This window comes from Oncorhynchus nerka, linkage group LG27 (assembly GCF_034236695.1).
Source record: "Oncorhynchus nerka isolate Pitt River linkage group LG27, Oner_Uvic_2.0, whole genome shotgun sequence".
NCBI lineage: Eukaryota > Metazoa > Chordata > Actinopteri > Salmoniformes > Salmonidae > Oncorhynchus > Oncorhynchus nerka.
The window spans coordinates 1,937,652-1,959,653 of NC_088422.1; the positions used below are offsets into that span (position 1 = coordinate 1,937,652).

Sequence of the window (22,002 nt, forward strand, 5' to 3'; positions counted from 1 at the left end):
GGTAGTTATTAACAGGTTGTTGTTAACAGGTTGTTGTTGTTAACAGGTTGTTGTGAACAGGTTGTTGTTGTTAACAGGTTGTTGTTAACAGGTTGTTGTTGTTAACAGGTTGTTGTTAACAGGTTGTTGTTGTTAACAGGTAGTTATTAACAGGTTGTTGTTAACAGGTTGTTGTTGTTAACAGGTTGTTGTTAACAGGTTGTTGTTGTTAACAGGTTGTTGTTAACAGGTTGTTGTTGTTAACAGGTTGTTGTTGTTAACAGGTAGTTGTTAACAGGTTGTTGTTAACAGGTTGTTGTTAACAGGTTGTTGTTGTTAACAGGTTGTTGTTAACAGGTTGTTGTTGTTAACAGGTTGTTGTTAACAGGTTGTTGTTGTTAACAGGTTGTTGTTAACAGGTTGTTGTTGTTAACAGGTTGTTGTTGTTAACAGGTTGTTGTTAACAGGTTGTTGTTGTTAACAGGTTGTTGTTAACAGGTTGTTGTTAACAGGTTGTTGTTAACAGGTTGTTGTTGTTAACAGGTTGTTGTTGTTAACAGGTAGTTGTTAACAGGTTGTTGTTAACAGGTTGTTGTTGTTAACAGGTTGTTGTTAACAGGTTGGTTGTTGTTGTTAACAGGTTGTTGTTGTTAACAGGTTGTTGTTGTTAACAGGTTGTTGTTAACAGGTTGTTGTTAACAGGTTGTTGTTGTTAACAGGTTGTTGTTAACAGGTTGTTGTTGTTAACAGGTTGTTGTTGTTAACAGGTTGTTGTTGTTAACAGGTTGTTGTTAACAGGTTGTTGTTAACAGATAGTTGTTAACAGGTTGTTGTTAACAGGTTGTTGTTGTTAACAGGTAGTTGTTGTTAACAGGTTGTTGTTGTTAACAGGTTGTTGTTAACAGGTTGTTGTTAACAGGTTGTTGTTAACAGGTTGTTGTTAACAGGTTGTTAACAGGTTGTTGTTAACAGGTTGTTGTTAACAGGTTGTTGTTAACAGGTTGTTGTTGTTAACAGGTTGTTGTTAACAGGTTGTTGTTAACAGGTTGTTGTTGTTAACAGGTTGTTGTTAACAGGTTGTTGTTGTTAACAGGTTGTTGTTAACAGGTTGTTGTTAACAGGTTGTTGTTAACAGGTTGTTGTTGTTAACAGGTTGTTGTTAACAGGTTGTTGTTAACAGGTTGTTGTTAAACAGGTTGTTGTTAACAGGTAGTTATTAACAGGTTGTTGTTAACAGGTTGTTGTTAACAGGTTGTTGTTAACAGGTTGTTGTTGTTAACAGGTTGTTGTTAACAGGTTGTTGTTGTTAACAGGTTGTTGTTGTTAACAGGTTGTTGTTGTTAACAGGTTGTTGTTGTTAACAGGTTGTTGTTAACAGGTTGTTGTTGTTAACAGGTTGTTGTTGTTAACAGGTTGTTGTTAACAGGTTGTTGTTAACAGGTTGTTGTTGTTAACAGGTTGTTGTTAACAGGTTGTTGTTAACAGGTTGTTGTTGTTAACAGGTTGTTGTTAACAGGTTGTTGTTGTTAACAGGTTGTTGTTGTTAACAGGTTGTTGTTAACAGGTTGTTGTTAACAGGTTGTTGTTAACAGGTTGTTGTTAACAGGTTGTTGTTGTTAACAGGTTGTTGTTAACAGGTTGTTGTTGTTGTTGTTAACAGGTTGTTGTTAACAGGTTGTTGTTGTTAACAGGTTGTTGTTGTTAACAGGTTGTTGTTAACAGTTGTTGTTGTTAACAGGTTGTTGTTGGTTGTTGTTAACAGGTTGTTGTTGTTAACAGGTTGTTGTTGTTAACAGGTTGTTGTTAACAGGTTGTTGTTAACAGGTTGTTGTTAACAGGTTGTTGTTAACAGGTTGTTGTTGTTAACAGGTTGTTGTTAACAGGTTGTTGTTGTTAACAGGTTGTTGTTTAACAGGTTGTTGTTGTTAACAGGTTGTTGTTAACAGGTTGTTAACAGGTTGTTGTTAACAGGTTGTTGTTAACAGGTTGTTGTTGTTAACAGGTTGTTGTTAACAGTTAACAGGTTGTTGTTAACAGGTTGTTGTTAACAGTTAACAGGTTGTTGTTAACAGGTTGTTGTTAACAGGTTGTTGTTAACAGGTTGTTGTTAACAGGTTGTTGTTAACAGGTTGTTGTTAAACAGGTTGTTGTTAACAGGTTGTTAACAGGTTGTTGTTAACAGGTTGTTGTTAACAGGTTGTTAACAGGTTGTTGTTGTTAACAGGTTGTTGTTAACAGGTTGTTGTTAACAGGTTGTTGTTAACAGGTTGTTGTTGTTACAGGTTGTTGTTAACAGGTTGTTGTTGTTAACAGGTTTTTAACAGGTTGTTGTTAAACAGGTTGTTGTTAACAGGTTGTTGTTGTTGTTGTTGTTAACAGGTTGTTGTTAACAGGTTGTTGTTAAACAGGTTGTTGTTAACAGGTTGTTGTTAACAGGTTGTTGTTAACAGGTTGTTGTTAACAGGTTGTTGTTGTTAACAGGTTGTGTTAACAGGTTGTTGTTAACAGGTTGTTGTTAACAGGTTGTTGTTAACAGGTTGTTGTTGTTGTTGTTAACAGGTTGTTGTTAACAGGTTGTTGTTGTTAACAGGTTGTTGTTAACAGGTTGTTGTTAACAGGTTGTTGTTGTTAACAGGTTGTTGTTAACAGGTTGTTGTTGTTAACAGGTTGTTGTTAACAGGTTGTTGTTGTTAACAGGTTGTTGTTAACAGGTTGTTGTTAACAGGTTGTTGTTGTTGTTAACAGGTTGTTGTTAACAGGTTGTTGTTAACAGTTGTTGTTAACAGGTTGTTGTTAACAGGTTGTTGTTAACAGGTTGTTGTTAACAGGTTGTTGTTAACAGGTTGTTGTTAACAGTTAACAGGTTGTTGTTAACAGGTTGTTGTTGTTAACAGGTTGTTAACAGGTTGTTGTTAACAGGTTGTTGTTAACAGGTTGTTGTTGTTAACAGGTTGTTGTTAACAGGTTGTTGTTGTTAACAGGTTGTTGTTGTTAACAGGTTGTTGTTAACAGGTTGTTGTTGTTAACAGGTTGTTGTTAACAGGTTGTTGTTAACAGGTTGTTGTTGTTAACAGGTTGTTGTTAACAGGTTGTTGTTGTTAACAGGTTGTTGTTAACAGGTTGTTGTTAACAGGTTGTTGTTGTTAACAGGTTGTTGTTAACAGGTTGTTGTTAACAGGTTGTTGTTAACAGGTTGTTGTTAACAGGTTGTTGTTAAACAGGTTGTTGTTAACAGGTTGTTGTTGTTAACAGGTTGTTGTTAACAGGTTGTTGTTAACAGGTTGTTGTTAACAGGTTGTTGTTAACAGGTTGTTGTTAACAGGTTGTTGTTAACAGGTTGTTGTTAACAGGTTGTTGTTAACAGGTTGTTGTTGTTAACAGGTTGTTGTTAACAGGTTGTTGTTGTTAACAGGTTGTTGTTAACAGGTTGTTGTTAACAGGTTGTTGTTGTTAACAGGTTGTTGTTGTTAACAGGTTGGTTAACAGGTTGTTGTTGTTAACAGGTTGTTGTTAACAGGTTGTTGTTGTTGTTGTTAACAGGTTGTTGTTGTTAACAACAGGTTGTTGTTGTTAACAGGTTGTTGTTGTTAACAGGTTGTTGTTGTTAACAGGTTGTTGTTGTTAACAGGTTGTTGTTGTTAACAGGTTGTTGTTGTTAACAGGTTGTTGTTGTTAACAGGTTGTTGTTGTTAACAGGTTGTTGTTAACAGGTTGTTGTTAACAGGTTGTTGTTAACAGGTTGTTGTTAACAGGTTGTTGTTAACAGGTTGTTGTTGTTAACAGGTTGTTGTTAACAGGTTGTTGTTAACAGGTTGTTGTTGTTAACAGGTTGTTGTTGTTGTTAACAGGTTGTTGTTGTTAACAGGTTGGTTAACAGGTTGTTGTTGTTAACAGGTTGTTGTTAACAGGTTGTTGTTGTTAACAGGTTGTTGTTGTTAACAGGTTGTTGTTGTTAACAGGTTGTTGTTAACAGGTTGTTTTTAACAGGTTGTTGTTAACAGGTTGTTGTTGTTAACAGGATGTTGTTAACAGGTTGTTGTTAACAGGTTGTTGTTGTTAACAGGTTGTTGTTGTTAACAGGTTGTTGTTAACAGGTTGTTGTTGTTAACAGGTTGTTGTTGTTAACAGGTTGTTGTTGTTGTTAACAGGTAGTTGTTAAACAGGTTGTTGTTAACAGGTTGTTGTTAACAGGTTGTTGTTAACAGGTTGTTGTTGTTAACAGGTTGTTGTTGTTAACAGGTTGTTGTTAACAGGTTGTTGTTGTTAACAGGTTGTTGTTGTTAACAGGTTGTTGTTAACAGGTAGTTGTTAACAGGTTGTTGTTGTTAACAGGTTGTTGTTAACAGGTTGTTGTTGTTAACAGGTTGTTGTTAACAGGTTGTTGTTAACAGGTTGTTGTTGTTAACAGGTTGTTGTTGTTAACAGGTTGTAACAGGTTGTTGTTGTTAACAGGTTGTTGTTGTTAACAGGTTGTTGTTAACAGGTTGTTGTTGTTAACAGGTTGTTGTTGTTAACAGGTTGTTGTTAACAGGTAGTTGTTGTTAACAGGTTGTTGTTAACAGGTTGTTGTTGTTAACAGGTTGTTGTTAACATGTTGTTGTTGTTAACAGGTTGTTGTTAACAGGTTGTTGTTAACAGGTTGTTGTTGTTAACAGGTTGTTGTTAACAGGTTGTTGTTAACAGGTAGTTGTTAACAGGTTGTTGTTAACAGGTTGTTGTTAACAGGTTGTTGTTGTTAACAGGTAGTTGTTAACAGGTTGTTGTTAACAGGTTGTTGTTAACAGGTTGTTGTTGTTAACAGGTTGTTGTTAACAGGTTGTTGTTGTTAACAGGTAGTTGTTGTTAACAGGTTGTTGTTAACAGGTTGTTGTTGTTAACAGGTTGTTGTTGTTAACAGGTTGTTGTTGTTAACATAACAGGTTGTTGTTAACAGGTTGTTGTTAACAGGTTGTTGTTGTTAACAGGTTGTTGTTAACAGGTTGTTGCTAATAAGGATCAGCACCTTTTTTTCAATTTCCTCCTAAAATGACAAACACAAATCTAACCACCTGTAGCTTAGGACCTGAAGATAGGATATGCATATTCTTGGTACCATTTGAAAGGAAACACTTTGAAGTTTGTGGAAATATGAAATGACTGTATAACAGTCAGAGAATATGACACATTAGATCTGATAAAAGATAATACAAAGAAAAAAACAAATGTTATTTTGTATTATTTTTGTACCATCATCTTTGAAATGCAAGAGAAAGGCCATAATGTATTATTCCAGCCCAGGTGCAATTTAGATTTTGTCCACTAGATGGCAGCAGTGTATATGCAAAGTTTTAGACTGATCCAAAGAACCATTGTATTTCTGTTCAAAATGTTGTATCAAGACTGCCCAAATGTGCCTAGTTTATTAATAACTTTTCAAGTCCATAACTGTGCACTTTCCTCAAACAGTAGCATGGTATTCTTTCACAGTAATAGTTCATGTAAATTGGACAGTGCAGTTAGATGAACAAGAATTTAAGCTTTCTGCTAATATCAGATATGTCCTGGGAAATGTTCTTGTTACTTATGTAACGGATGTGAAACGGCTAGCTTAGTTAGCGGTGGTGCGCGCTAAATAGCGTTTCAATCGGTGACGTCACTTGCTCTGAGACCTTGAAGTAGTAGTTCCCCTTGCTCTGCAAGGGCCGCGGCTTTTGTGGAGCGATGGGTAACGATGCTTCGTGGGTGACTGTTGTTGATGTGTGCAGAGGGTCCCTGGTTCGAGCCCGGGTATGGGCGAGGGGACGGACTAAAGTTATACTGTTACACTTACAACCTCATGCTAATCACATTAGCCTACGTTAACTCAACCGTCCCGAAGAATTAGAGGTCGTTGTTAACTACAGGTCATTGTTAACAGGTAATGATCTTCTCATGTCCATTGGATGGTACAGATCATTTGTCTGCTTCCAGTGTGTGTGTGTGTGTGTGTGTAAGAGTATCCAGGCTGAATAGCTCAGTGGCTGATATCACATGTGTATGACCTTAAGGACTGACTGGAGCCATCTGTAGATCCCCTTACTATATTGACACAGAGTGAGAGGAGAGGACTGGACTGGACAGGACAGGAGAGGACAGGATAGGAGAGGACAGGATAGGAGAGTCACGAACCCACTGCCCGAAGAGGGAGGAGAACAAGTAGCCTTAAGGAACTGTCTTTTATCCCACGGCCGCACCGGGCAGGCCAACAGACAAGGGTGGGTTCTCTCTCCGCCTGGATTTTCCACTGACGCATGTAACTGAGGGGTGTACGTGGCTGTGTGTTCGTGTGTGTGAGACGTATGGCTGAGGTACCCACTCAGCAGATAACACTTGCACACACCCCTGCCAGTGCACCACTGTTCCCAGGAATGGGGACGGGTACAAGAGAGCCCTGCCGTGGTTTGGTGTCTGAGGGTGTCAACCTGCCTCTCCTCTCCTGTCCTGTCCTTTCCTCTCCTGTCCTCTCATCTCCTCTCCTGTCCTCTCATCTCCTCTCCTGTCCTGTCATCTCCTGTCCTCTCATCTCCTGTCCTCTTCTGTCCTCTCCTGTCCTGTCCTGTCTTTGTTACGGGTGGAGGAATCCCCCGCCATCACTAACAACTGTGTCAATTTGTCGGGTTAATGAAAACATGACCTGGAGGACAGGAATGTTGAAGGTAAGAGTCCTGATTTAGGTAAGGAACCCCGATTCCAACTTTTTAGGTTCCTCTGTAGGTCCTGCATTAACTGAGTGGGAACTCCCTGTTCCTTAGCCCCCTCCCGTAGCCCCCACCCTAATCTAACCCACCTCTTTCTCTTTGCTCCCCTCCTCAATCTAACCCTCTCCCTTAGAGCCTCCTCCTTAGCCCCCACCTAATCTAACCCACCTCTTTCTCTTTGCTCCCCTCCTCAATCTAACCCTCTCCCTTAGCCTCCCCCGTACCCCCACCTAATCTAACCCTCTCCCGTAGAGCCTCCTCCCTTCCTCCCTTAGCCCCCACCTAATCTAACCCACCTCTTTCTCTTTGCTCCCCTCCTCAATCTAACCCTCTCCCTTAGAGCCTCCTCCCTTAGCCCCCACCCTAATCTAACCCACCTCTTTCTCTTTGCTCCCCTCCTCAATCTAACCATCTCCCTTAGAGCCTCCTCCCTTAGCCCCCACCCTAATCTAACCCTCTCCCGTAGAGCCTCCTCCCTTAGAGCCTCCTCCCGTAGAGCCTCCTCCCTTAGCCCCCACCCTAATCTAACCCACCTCTTTCTCTTTGCTCCCCTCCTCAATCGAACCCTCTCCCTTAGAGAGGGATAAACTAGGGCAGAGGTTTATTTGACTTGGAGGTGACTGCACAGCAGAGCAGGTTGAATAGTGTAGAAGAAGTGGAGGGTTCTTACAGTAGGTGAGCAGAGCTGCTTCTCTCCAAGTTTGACTTCCTGACAGACAGGATGGGATCTGGCCTGGACCCTGGGTAGAACCCCTAACCATCCCACTAACCTGCCGTACATACAGCTAGACGGAACAACACAGATGTGGATCTGGTGACCTGATGTACATGAACTGTATGTATGAAAGCTTCATGAAACCACGTTGTTTCAGCGTGTTGTTGTTTCAGCATGTTGTTGTTTCAGCGTGTTGTTTCAGCATGTTGTTGTTTCAGCATGTTGTTGTTGTTTCAGCATGTTGTTGTTTCAGCATGTTGTTGTTGTTTCAGCATGTTGTTTCAGCATGTTGTTGTTTCAGCATGTTGTTGTTTCAGCGTGTTGTTGTTTCAGCATGTTGTTGTTTCAGCATGTTGTTGTTTCAGCGTGTTGTTGTTTCAGCGTGTTGTTGTTTCAGCGTGTTGTTGTTTCAGCATGTTGTTGTTTCAGCGTGTTGTTGTTTCAGCATGTTGTTGTTTCAGCATGTTGTTGTTTCAGCATGTTGTTGTTTCAGCATGTTGTTGTTTCAGCATGTTGTTTCAGCGTGTTGTTTCAGCATGTTGTTGTTTCAGCATGTTGTTTCAGCGTGTTGTTTCAGCGTGTTGTTGTTTCAGCGTGTTGTTGTTTCAGCATGTTGTTGTTTCAGCGTGTTGTTGTTTCAGCGTGTTGTTGTTTCAGCGTGTTGTTGTTTCAGCATGTTGTTGTTTCAGCATGTTGTTGTTTCAGCATGTTGTTGTTGTTTCAGCATGTTGTTGTTTCAGAATGTTGTTGTTGTTTCAGCGTGTTGTTGTTTCAGCGTGTTGTTGTTTCAGCATGTTGTTGTTTCAGCATGTTGTTGTTTCAGCATGTTGTTGTTGTTTCAGCATGTTGTTGTTTCAGCATGTTGTTGTTGTTTCAGCGTGTTGTTGTTTCAGCGTGTTGTTGTTTCAGCGTGTTGTTGTTTCAGCATGTTGTTGTTTCAGCGTGTTGTTGTTTCAGCGTGTTGTTGTTTCAGCGTGTTGTTGTTTCAGCATGTTGTTGTTTCAGCATGTTGTTGTTTCAGCATGTTGTTGTTTCAGCGTGTTGTTGTTTCAGCGTGTTGTTTCAGCATGTTGTTGTTTCAGCATGTTGTTGTTTCAGCATGTTGTTAACAGCGTGTTGTTTCAGCGTGTTGTTGTTTCAGCATGTTGTTGTTTCAGCGTTTGTTGTTTCAGCGTTGTTGTTGTTTCAGCATGTTGTTGTTTCAGCATGTTGTTGTTTCAGCATGTTGTTGTTTCAGTGTTGTTGTTTCAGCGTTGTTGTTTCCAGCATGTTGTTTCAGCGTGTTGTTGTTTCAGCGTGTTGTTGTTTCAGCGTGTTGTTGTTTCAGCATGTTGTTGTTTCAGCATGTTGTTGTTTCAGCGTGTTGTTGTTTCAGCATGTTGTTTCAGCATGTTGTTGTTTCAGCGTGTTGTTGTTTCAGCATGTTGTTGTTTCAGCATGTTGTTGTTTCAGCATGTTGTTGTTTCAGCGTGTTGTTGTTTCAGCATGTTGTTTCAGCATGTTGTTGTTTCAGCATGTTGTTGTTTCAGCGTGTTGTTGTTTCAGCGTGTTGTTTCAGCATGTTGTTGTTTCAGCATGTTGTTGTTTCAGCATGTTGTTGTTTCAGCGTGTTGTTTCAGCGTGTTGTTGTTTCAGCGTGTTGTTGTTTCAGCGTGTTGTTGTTTCAGCGTGTTGTTGTTTCAGCATGTTGTTGTTTCAGCGTGTTGTTTCAGCGTGTTGTTGTTTCAGCGTGTTGTTGTTTCAGCATGTTGTTGTTTCAGCGTGTTGTTGTTTCAGCGTGTTGTTGTTTCAGCGTGTTGTTGTTTCAGCGTGTTGTTGTTTCAGCGTGTTGTTGTTTCAGCATGTTGTTGTTTCAGCGTGTTGTTTCAGCGTGTTGTTGTTTCAGCATGTTGTTTCAGCATGTTGTTGTTTCAGCATGTTGTTTCAGCATGTTGTTGTTTCAGCATGTTGTTGTTTCAGCATGTTGTTTCAGCATGTTGTTGTTTCAGCATGTTGTTTCAGCGTGTTGTTGTTTCAGCGTGTTGTTGTTTCAGCATGTTGTTGTTTCAGCATGTTGTTTCAGCATGTTGTTGTTGTTTCAGCGTGTTGTTGTTTCAGCATGTTGTTGTTTCAGCATGTTGTTGTTTCAGCATGTTGTTGTTTCAGCATGTTGTTGTTTCAGCATGTTTTTGTTTCAGCATGTTGTTGTTTCAGCGTGTTGTTGTTTCAGCATGTTGTTTCAGCATGTTGTTTCAGCATGTTGTTGTTTCAGCGTGTTGTTGTTTCAGCATGTTGTTGTTTCAGCATGTTGTTTCAGCGTGTTGTTGTTTCAGCGTGTTGTTGTTTCAGCTTGTTGTTGTTTCAGCATGTTGTTGTTTCAGCATGTTGTTGTTTCAGCGTGTTGTTGTTTCAGCATGTTGTTTCAGCATGTTGTTTCAGCATGTTGTTGTTTCAGCGTGTTGTTGTTTCAGCATGTTGTTTCAGCATGTTGTTTCAGCATGTTGTTGTTTCAGCGTGTTGTTGTTTCAGCATGTTGTTGTTTCAGCGTGTTGTTGTTTCAGCGTGTTGTTGTTTCAGCATGTTGTTGTTTCAGCGTGTTGTTGTTTCAGCGTGTTGTTGTTTCAGCATGTTGTTGTTTCAGCATGTTGTTGTTTCAGCGTGTTGTTGTTTCAGCGTGTTGTTGTTTCAGCATGTTGTTGTTTCAGCGTGTTGTTGTTTCAGCATGTTGTTGTTTCAGCATGTTGTTTCAGCATGTTGTTGTTTCAGCATGTTGTTTCAGCATGTTGTTGTTTCAGCATGTTGTTTCAGCATGTTGTTGTTTCAGCATGTTGTTGTTTCAGCATGTTGTTGTTTCAGCATGTTGTTTCAGCATGTTGTTAAGCATGTTGTTGTTTCAGCATGTTGTTGTTTCAGCATGTTGTTGTTTCAGCATGTTGTTTCAGCATGTTGTTGTTTCAGCAGTTGTTGTTTCAGTTGTTAACATGTTGTTGTTTCAGCATGTTGTTGTTAAGCATGTTGTTGTTAACAGGTTGTTTCAGTTTGTTGTTTCAGCAGCGTGTTGTTGTTTCAGTTTGTTTCAGCATGTTGTTGTTTCACATGTTGTTGTTTCAGCATGTTGTTGTTTGTTTCACAGTGTTGTTGTTAACATGTTGTTTCAGTTGTTGTTAACAGGTTGTTGTTAACATGTTGTTTCAGCATGTTGTTGTTTCACAGGTTGTTGTTTCAGCATGTTGTTGTTTCAGGTTGTTTCAGTTGTTAAGCATGTTGTTGTTTCACATGTTGTTGTTTCAGCATGTTGTTGTTTCAGCATGTTGTTGTTTCAGCATGTTGTTGTTTCAGCATGTTGTTGTTTCAGCATGTTGTTGTTTCAGCATGTTGTTGTTTCAGCATGTTGTTGTTTCAGCATGTTTTTTTTCAGCATGTTTTTTCCTAAAATGACAAACAGCAAATTGTTGTTTCAGCGTGTTGTTGTTTCTGTTGTTTCAGCATGTTGTTTCAGCATGTTGTTGTTTCACCTGTTGTTGTTTCAGCATGTTGTTTCAGCGTATTGTTTCATATTCTTGATACCATTTGTTGTTTCAGCATGTTGTTGTTTCAGCGTGTTGTTGTTTCAGCATTTGTGTTGTTTCAGCATGTTGTTGTTTCATGTTGTTGTTTCAGCATGTTGTTGTTAGCATGTTGATAAAAGATAAAACAAAGAAAAAAACAAATGTTGTTTTTGCGTTTGTTTTGTACCATCAGCTGTTGTTGTTTCAGCGTGTTGTTGTTTCAGCATGTTGTTTTTCAGCATGTGTTGTTTCAGTTTGTTGTTTCAGCGTGTTGTTGTTTCAGCATGTTGTTGTTTCAGCGTTTGTTGTTTCAGCATGTTGTTGTTTCAGCATGTTGTTGTTTCAGCATGTTGTTTCAGCATGTTGTTGTTTCAGCATGTTGTTGCATGTTGTTGTTTCAGCATGTTGTTGTTTCAGCATGTTGTTGTTTCAGTTGTTGTTTCAGCATGTTGTTGTTTCAGCATGTTGTTGTTTCAGCAGTTGTTGTTTCAGCATGTGTGTTGTTTCAGCATGTTGTTGTTTCAGCATTTGTTGTTTCAGCTGTTGTTGTTTCAAAATGTTGTTTCAGCACTGTTGTTGTTTCAGCAAATTGTTGTTTCAGCGTGTTGTTGTTTCAGCATGTTGTTGTTTCAGCGTGTTGTTGTTTCAGCATGTTGTTGTTTCAGCATGTTGTTGTTTCAGCGTGTTGTTGTTTCAGCATGTTGTTTCAGCATGTTGTTGTTTCAGCATGTTGTTGTTTCAGCGTGTTGTTGTTTCAGCATGTTGTTGTTTCAGCATGTTGTTGTTTCAGCATGTTGTTGTTTCAGCATGTTGTTTCAGCATGTTGTTGTTTCAGCATGTTGTTGTTTCAGCATGTTGTTGTTTCAGCATGTTGTTGTTTCAGCATGTTGTTGTTTCAGCATGTTGTTGTTTCAGCATGTTGTTGTTTCAGCATGTTGTTGTTTCAGCATGTTGTTGTTTCAGCATGTTGTTTCAGCATGTTGTTGTTTCAGCATGTTGTTTCAGCATTTGTTGTTTCAGCAGCATGTTGTTGTTTCAGCATGTTGTTTCAGTTTCAGCATGTTGTTTCAGCATGTGTTGTTTTTCAGCGTGTTGTTGTTTCAGCATGTTGTTGTTTCAGCGTGTTGTTGTTTCAGCATGTTGTTTCAGCATGTTGTTGTTTCAGCATGTTGTTGTTTCAGCATGTTGTTTTTCAGCATGTTGTTTTTCAGCGTGTTGTTGTTTCAGTTTGTTTCAGCATGTTGTTGTTTCAGCATGTTGTTGTTTCAGCATGTTGTTGTTTCAGCATGTTGTTGTTTCAGCGTGTTGTTGTTTCAGTGTTGTTTCAGCATGTTGTTGTTTCAGCATGTTGTTGTTTCAGCATGTGTTGTTGTTTCAGCATGTTGTTGTTTCAGCATGTTGTTGTTTCAGCGTGTTGTTGTTTCAGCGTGTTGTTGTTTCAGCATGTTGTTGTTTCAGCGTGTTGTTGTTTCAGCATGTTGTTGTTTCAGCATGTTGTTGTTTCAGCGTGTTGTTGTTTCAGCATGTTGTTTCAGCATGTTGTTGTTTCAGCGTGTTGTTGTTTCAGCGTGTTGTTGTTTCAGCATGTTGTTGTTTCAGCATGTTGTTGTTTCAGCGTGTTGTTGTTTCAGCGTGTTGTTGTTTCAGCATGTTGTTGTTTCAGCATGTTGTTTCAGCATGTTGTTTCAGCGCGTTGTTTCAGTATGTTGTTTCAGCATGTTGTTGTTTCAGCGTGTTGTTGTTTCAGCGTGTTGTTGTTTCAGCGTGTTGTTTCAGCATGTTGTTGTTTCAGCATGTTGTTGTTTCAGCGTGTTGTTGTTTCAGCGTGTTGTTGTTTCAGCGTGTTGTTTCAGCATGTTGTTGTTTCAGCGTGTTGTTGTTTCAGCGTGTTGTTGTTTCAGCGTGTTGTTGTTTCAGCGTGTTGTTGTTTCAGCGTGTTGTTGTTTCAGCGTGTTGTTGTTTCAGCGTGTTGTTGTTTCAGCGTGTTGTTGTTTCAGCGTGTTGTTGTTTCAGCGTGTTGTTGTTTCAGCGTGTTGTTGTTTCAGCATGTTGTTGTTTCAGCATGTTGTTGTTTCAGCATGTTGTTTCAGCGTGTTGTTTCAGCGTGTTGTTGTTTCAGCGTGTTGTTTCAGCGTGTTGTTGTTTCAGCATGTTGTTTCAGCGTGTTGTTTCAGCGTGTTGTTGTTTCAGCATGTTGTTGTTTCAGCATGTTGTTGTTTCAGCGTGTTGTTGTTTCAGCATGTTGTTGTTTCAGCATGTTGTTGTTTCAGCATGTTGTTGTTTCAGCATGTTGTTGTTTCTGTCAGAACAAGGGGGTAGAGCAGCATGTCAGAACAAGGGGGTAGAGCAGCATGTCAGAACAAGGGGGTAGAGCAGCATGTCAGAACATGGGGGTAGAGCAGCATGTCAGAACAAGGGGTTAGTGCAGCATGTCAGAACAAGGGGGTAGTGCAGCATGTCAGAACATGGGGGTAGTGCAGCATGTCAGAACATGGGGGTAGAGCAGCATGGGGGTAGAGCAGCATGTCAGAACAAGGGGGTAGAGCAGCATGGGGGTAGATCAGCATGTCAGAACAAGGGGGTAGTGCAGCATGTCAGAACAAGGGGGTAGAGCAGCATGGGGGTAGAGCAGCATGTCAGAACAAGGGGGTAGAGCAGCAGGAATACAGCTAAGATGTTTAGACTGTGATGTCGTTATGATGCCCTGACCTGTGTAAGCTCCTTCTGTTTGGACTGACTAACGGACTCTTCCCACCCTTCCCCTCTCACAGATACCCTAGTGAAGGCTACATGCCCAGATGCACTGCTTTTAGTATTTTCAAAGTCAAGTTCCATTGTCCTCCAAGAGTTGCTCACACAAGCACTGGGCAGTTTCCTTCACTATATTCCTACTGACACAGTGTGTTTTCTCCATACATTTCTACGCATTGGCCAAACATTCTTTTTTATTTAAGTCGTACGGCCCAGTACATCACTGGGGCTTCCTGCCATCCAGGACCTCCATACCAGGCGGTGTCAGAGGAAGGCCCAGTACATCACTGGGGCTTCCTGCCATCCAGGACCTCCATACCAGGCGGTGTCAGAGGAAGGCCCAGTACATCACTGGGGCTTCCTGCCATCCAGGACCTCCATACCAGGCGGTGTCAGAGGAAGGCCCTAAAAACAGCTTCTACCCTCAAGCCATAAGACTCCTGAACATTTAATCAAATTGCTACCCAGACGATTTGCATTGTCCCCCCCCCTCAGGTCTTGTTTTTTTCAACATCCCAAGGAGAGTCAGCCCCTCTCCGTGTTCGGGCGGCGTTCGGCGATCGACGTCACCGGCTTTCTAGCCATCACCGCTCCATTTCTCATATATCCAATTGTCTTGTCTTGTTTCCATACACACCTGGTGTTCATATATCCATTTGTCTTGTCTTGTTTCCATACACACCTGGTGTTCATATATCCATTTGTCTTGTCTTGTTCCAGACACACCTGGTTTTCATATATCCATTTGTCTTGTCTTGTTTCCATACACACCTGGTGTTCATATATCCATTTGTCTTGTTTCATACACACCTGGTGTTCATATATCCAATTGTCTTGTCTTGTTTCCATACACACCTGGTGTTCATATATCCATTTGTCTTGTCTTGTTTCCATACACACCTGGTGTTCATATATCCATTTGTCTTGTCTTGTTCCAGACACACCTGGTGTTCATATATCCATTTGTCTTGTCTTGTTCCATACACACCTGGATTTCATATATCCATTTGTCTTGTTTTCATACACACCTGGTGTTCATATATCCATTTGTCTTGTCTTGTTTTCATACACACCTGGTGTTCATATATCCATTTGTCTTGTCTTGTTTTCATACACACCTGGTTTTCATTTCCCCAATCAATCTACTTGTATTTAACCCTCTGTTTCCCATCATGTTTTGTGTGTAATTGTTTTCATGTTATGTGGTGTTAGTTTACGCGCTTTACAAAAATAAAAGTGTGCCTTTTCTTTATGCTCTCCTGCACCTGACCTCCAATACACCATCCTGTCTCCACCTCTAATACACCATCCTGACTCTAATACACCCTCCTGACTCCACCTCCAATACACCATCCTGACTCCACCTCCATTACACCATCCTGACTCCACCTCTAATACACCATCCTGACTCCACCTCTAATACACCATCCTGACTCCACCTCCATTACACCATCCTGACTCCACCTCTAATACACCATCCTGACTCCACCTCTAATACACCATCCTGACTCCACCTCCATTACACCATCCTGACTCTAATACACCCTCCTGACTCCACCTCTAATACACCATCCTGACTCCACCTCCATTACACCATCCTGACTCCACCTCCAATACACCATCCTGACTCTAATACACCATCCTGACTCCACCTCCATCACACTATCCTGACTCCACCTCCATTACACCATCCTGACTCCACCTCCATCACACCATCCTGACTCCACCTCCATTACACCATCCTGACTCCACCTCTAATACACCATCCTGACTCCACCTCCATCACACCATCCTGACTCCACCTCCATTACACCATCCTGACTCCACCTCCATTACACCATCCTGACTCTAATACACCCTCCTGACTCCACCTCTAATACACCATCCTGACTCCACCTCCATTACACCATCCTGACTCCACCTCCAATACACCATCCTGACTCTAATACACCATCCTGACTCCACCTCCATCACACCATCCTGACTCCACCTCCATTACACCATCCTGACTCCACCTGACTCCACTCCACCTCCATCACACCATCCTGACTCCACCTCCATTACACCATCCTGACTCCACCTCCATTACACCATCCTGACTCTAATACACCTCCACTCACACCATCCTGACTCCACCTCCATTACACCATCCTGACTCCACCTCCAATACACCATCCTGACTCTAATACACCATCCACTCACCTCCATCCATCCTGACTCCACCTCCATTACACCATCCTGACTCCACCTCCATCACACCATCCTGACTCCACCTCCATTACACCATCCTGACTCCACCTCTAATACACCATCCTGACTCCACCTCCATCACACCATCCTGACTCCACCTCCATTACACCATCCTGACTCCACCTCCATCACACCATCCTGACTCCACCTCCATCACACCATCCTGACTCCACCTCCATTACACCATCCATCTAATACACCATCCTGACTCCACCTCCATCACACCATCCTGACTCCACCTCCATTACACCATCCTGACTCCACCTCCATTACACCATCCTGACTCCACCTCTAATACACCATCCTGACTCCACCTCCATCACACCATCCTGACTCCACCTCCATCACACCCTCCTGACTCCACCTCCATCACACCATCCTGACTCCACCTCCATTACACCATCCTGACTCCACCTCCATTACACCATCCTGACTCTAATACACCATCCTGTCTCCACCTCCATTACACCATCCTGACTCCACCTCCATTACACCATCCTGACTCCACCTCCATCACACCATCCTGACTCCACCTCCATTACACCATCCTGACTCCACCTCCATTAAACCATCCTGACTCCACCTCTAATACACCATCCTGACTCCACCTCCATTACACCATCCTGACTCCACCTCCAATACACCATCCTGACTCCACCTCCATTACACCATCCTGACTCCACCTCTAATACACCATCCTGACTCCACCTCTAATACACCATCCTGACTCCACCTCTAATACACCATCCTGACTCCACCTCTAATACACCATCCTGACTCCACCTCCATTACACCATCCTGACTCTAATACACCCTCCTGACTCCACCTCTAATACACCATCCTGACTCCACCTCCATTACACCATCCTGACTCCACCTCCAATACACCATCCTGACTCTAATACACCATCCTGACTCCACCTCCATCACACCATCCTGACTCCACCTCCATTACACCATCCTGACTCCACCTCCATCACACCATCCTGACTCCACCTCCATTACACCATCCTGACTCCACCTCTAATACACCATCCTGACTCCACCTCCATCACACCATCCTGACTCCACCTCCATTACACCATCCTGACTCCACCTCCATTACACCATCCTGACTCTAATACACCCTCCTGACTCCACCTCTAATACACCATCCTGACTCCACCTCCATTACACCATCCTGACTCCACCTCCAATACACCATCCTGACTCTAATACACCATCCTGACTCCACCTCCATCACACCATCCTGACTCCACCTCCATTACACCATCCTGACTCCACCTCCATCACACCATCCTGACTCCACCTCCATTACACCATCCTGACTCCACCTCTAATACACCATCCTGACTCCACCTCCATCACACCATCCTGACTCCACCTCCATTACACCATCCTGACTCCACCTCCATCACACCATCCTGACTCCACCTCCATCACACCATCCTGACTCCACCTCCATTACACCATCCTGACTCTAATACACCATCCTGACTCCACCTCCATCACACCATCCTGACTCCACCTCCATCACACCATCCTGACTCCACCTCCATTACACCATCCTGACTCCACCTCTAATACACCATCCTGACTCCACCTCCATCACACCATCCTGACTCCACCTCCATCACACCCTCCTGACTCCACCTCCATCACACCATCCTGACTCCACCTCCATTACACCATCCTGACTCCACCTCCATTACACCATCCTGACTCTAATACACCATCCTGTCTCCACCTCCATTACACCATCCTGACTCCACCTCCATTACACCATCCTGACTCCACCTCCATCACACCATCCTGACTCCACCTCCATTACACCATCCTGACTCCACCTCCATTAAACCATCCTGACTCCACCTCCAATACACCATCCTGACTCCACCTCCATTACACCATCCTGACTCTAATACACCATCGTGACTCCACCTCCATCACACCATCCTGACTCCACCTCCATTACACCATCCTGACTCCACATTTACATTTACATTTAAGTCATTTAGCAGACGCTCTTATCCAGAGCGACTTACAAATTCCATCACACCATCCTGACTCCACCTCCATTACACCATCCTGACTCCACCTCTAATACACCATCCTGACTCCACCTCCATCACACCATCCTGACTCCACCTCCATTACACCATCCTGACTCCACCTCCATTACACCATCCTGACTCTAATACACCGTCCTGACTCCACCTCCATCACACCATCCTGACTCCACCTCCATCACACCATCCTGACTCCACCTCCATTACACCATCCTGATTCCACCTCCATTAAACCATCCTGACTCCACCTCCAATACACCATCCTGACTCCACCTCCATTACACCATCCTGACTCTAATACACCATCCTGACTCCACCTCCATCACACCATCCTGACTCCACCTCCAATACACCATCCTGACTCCACCTCCATGAAACTATCCTGACTCCACCTCTAATACACCATCCTGACTCCACCTCTAATACACCATCCTGACTCCACCTCCAATACACCATTCTGACTCCACCTCTAATACACAATCCTGACTCCACCTCCAATACACCATCCTGACTCCACCTCCAATACACCATCCTGACTCCACCTCCAATACACCATCCTGACTCCACCTCCATTACACCATCCTGACTCTAATACACCATCCTGACTCCACCTCCATCACACCATCCAATACACCATTCTGACTCCACCTCCATTAAACCATCCTGACTCCACCTCTAATACACCCTCCTGACTCCACCTCTAATACACCATCCTGACTCCACCTCCATTACACCATCCTGACTCCACCTCCAATACACCATCCTGACTCTAATACACCATCCTGACTCCACCTCCATCACACCATCCTGACTCCACCTCCATTACACCATCCTGACTCCACCTCCATCACACCATCCTGACTCCACCTCCATTACACCATCCTGACTCCACCTCTAATACACCATCCTGACTCCACCTCCATCACACCATCCTGACTCCACCTCCATTACACCATCCTGACTCCACCTCCATTACACCATCCTGACTCTAATACACCATCCTGACTCCACCTCCAATACACCATCCTGACTCCACCTCCATTACACCATCCTGACTCCACCTCCAATACACCATCCTGACTCCAATACACCATCCTGACTCCACCTCCATCACACCATCCTGACTCCACCTCCATTACACCATCCTGACTCCACCTCCATCACACCATCCTGACTCCACCTCCATTACACCATCCTGACTCCACCTCCATACACCATCCTGACTCCACCTCCATCACACCATCCTGACTCCACCTCCATTACACCATCCTGACTCCACCTCCATCACACCATCCTGACTCCACCTCCATCACACCATCCTGACTCCACCTCCATTACACCATCCTGACTCTAATACACCATCCTGACTCCACCTCCATCACACCATCCTGACTCCACCTCCAATACACCATCCTGACTCCACCTCCATTAAACTATCCTGACTCCACCTCTAATACACCATCCTGACTCCACCTCTAATACACCATCCTGACTCCACCTCTAATACACCATCCTGACTCCACCTCCAATACACCATTCTGACTCCACCTCTAATACACAATCCTGACTCCACCTCCAATACACCATCCTGACTCCACCTCCAATACACCATCCTGACTCCACCTCCATTACACCATCCTGACTCTAATACACCATCCTGACTCCACCTCCATCACACCATCCAATACACCATTCTGACTCCACCTCCATTAAACCATCCTGACTCCACCTCTAATACACCATCCTGACTCCACCTCTAATACACCATCCTGACTCCACCTCTAATACACCATCCTGACTCCACCTCCAATACACCATCCTGACTCCACCTCTAATACACCATCCTGACTCCACCTCTAATACACCATCCTGACTCCACCTCCAATACACCATCCTGACTCCACCTCCAATACACCATCCTGACTCCACCTCTAATACACCATCCTGACTCCACCTCCAATACACCATCCTGACTCCACCTCTAATACACCATCCTGACTCCACCTCCAATACACCATCCTGACTCCACCTCTAATACACCATCCTGACTCCACCTCTAATACACCATCCTGACTCCACCTCCAATACACCATCCAGGTGTAACAGGCCTGATTTATATCACAATGGTGTTAACAGGCCTGATTTTATGTGCACATGCAAGCAATAAGGATGAAAATAATGAAAAGACACTGTTTCGTTTTGCTTATAATGACAGGGTGTCACTAGACAGATGTCTTGGCAGGAGAATCTCAAATGTACAACCTAACCATACCAAAAGACTGGCTGCCCTATTCCCTCTGTCGTTACATCTGGAGGCTTTAAGAATCATTTCTGAGCGTCATAATGTGTTGGACTTGTGCTTAAAAATAGAAGGGAACATTTTCACACACACACACACACACACACACACACACACACACACACACACACACACACACACACACACACACACACACACACACACACACACACACACACACACACACACACACACACACACACACACACACACACACACACACACACACACACACACACACACACACACACACACACACACACACACACATATATACACACACACACACACACACACACACACATACACACACACACACATATATATACACATACACATACATATACACATACACACATATACACATACACACACACACACATATACACACACACACACACACACACGTATATACACACACAAACACACACACACACACACAAACACACACACACACACACACACACACACACACACACACGTATATACACACACACACACACACACACACACACACACACACACACACACACACACACACACGTACATATAGACACACACACACATACACACGCTCACACATACACACACACACACACGCACACACACACACACACACAGAAATGCAGGGTTGCACATTGTGTAAGAGAGCTGAAACTGAGCTCTTTTTAAACATCCACATAACACTTCCAACGAACTACATAGAGGGGGGAGAGAAAGGAGAGAGGATACCCCCTGGGAGAATGTATCAATCACAGACAAAAGATGATAAAGCAGGAAGAGGGGATTGAGGGTTGTTTGGAGGGAAGGTAAGATAGAGGGGGTTGAAGAGGGGGAGAGAAAGGAGAGAGAGGATCACAGGGAGGTATAGAGAGAGGAGAGAGAGGAACACAGGGAGGTATAGAGAGGAACACAGGGAGGTATAGAGAGGAACACAGGGAGGTATAGAGAGAGGAGAGAGAGGAACACAGGGAGGTATAGAGAGAGGAGAGAGAGGAACACAGGGAGGTATAGAGAGAGGGAGAGAGAGGAACACAGGGAGGTATAGAGAGGAGACACAGGGAGGTATAGAGAGAGGAGAGAGAGGAACACAGGGAGGTATAGAAAGAGAGAGAGAGGAACACAGGGAGGTTTAGAGAGAGAGAGAGAGGAACACAGGGAGGTATAGAGAGAGGAGAGAGGAAACACAGGGAGGTATAGAGAGGAACACAGGGAGGTATAGAGAGAGGAGAGGGAGGAACACAGGGAGGTATAGAGAGAGGAACACAGGGAGGTATAGAGAGAGGAGAGAGAGGAACACAGGGAGGTATAGAGAGAGGAGAGAGAGGAACACAGGGAGGTATAGAGAGAGAACACAGGGAGGTATAGAGAGAGGAGAGAGAGGAACACAGGGAGGTATAGAGAGGATCACAGGGAGGTATAGAGAGAGGAGAGAGAGGAACACAGGGAGGTATAGAGAGGAACACAGGGAGGTATAGAGAGAGGAGAGAGAGGAACACAGGGAGGTATAGAGAGAGGAGAGAGAGGAACACAGGGAGGTATAGAGAGAGGAGAGAGAGGAACACAGGGAGGTATAGAGAGAGGAGAGAGAGGAACACAGGGAGGTATAGAGAGAGGAGAGAGAGGATCACAGGGAGGTATAGAGAGAGGAGAGAGAGGAACACAGGGAGGTATAGAGAGAGGAGAGAGAGGAACA

At 43.3% G+C, this 22,002-nt stretch overlaps 1 protein-coding gene across 1 annotated transcript in view; it reads right to left on the reverse strand.

Annotated features, from left to right (window-relative positions):
• Positions 1-22,002, reverse strand: part of cfap299 (cilia and flagella associated protein 299) — a 300,550-nt gene that overhangs the window by 59,399 nt on the left and 219,149 nt on the right. The gene's annotated exons all lie outside the window — the stretch shown is intronic.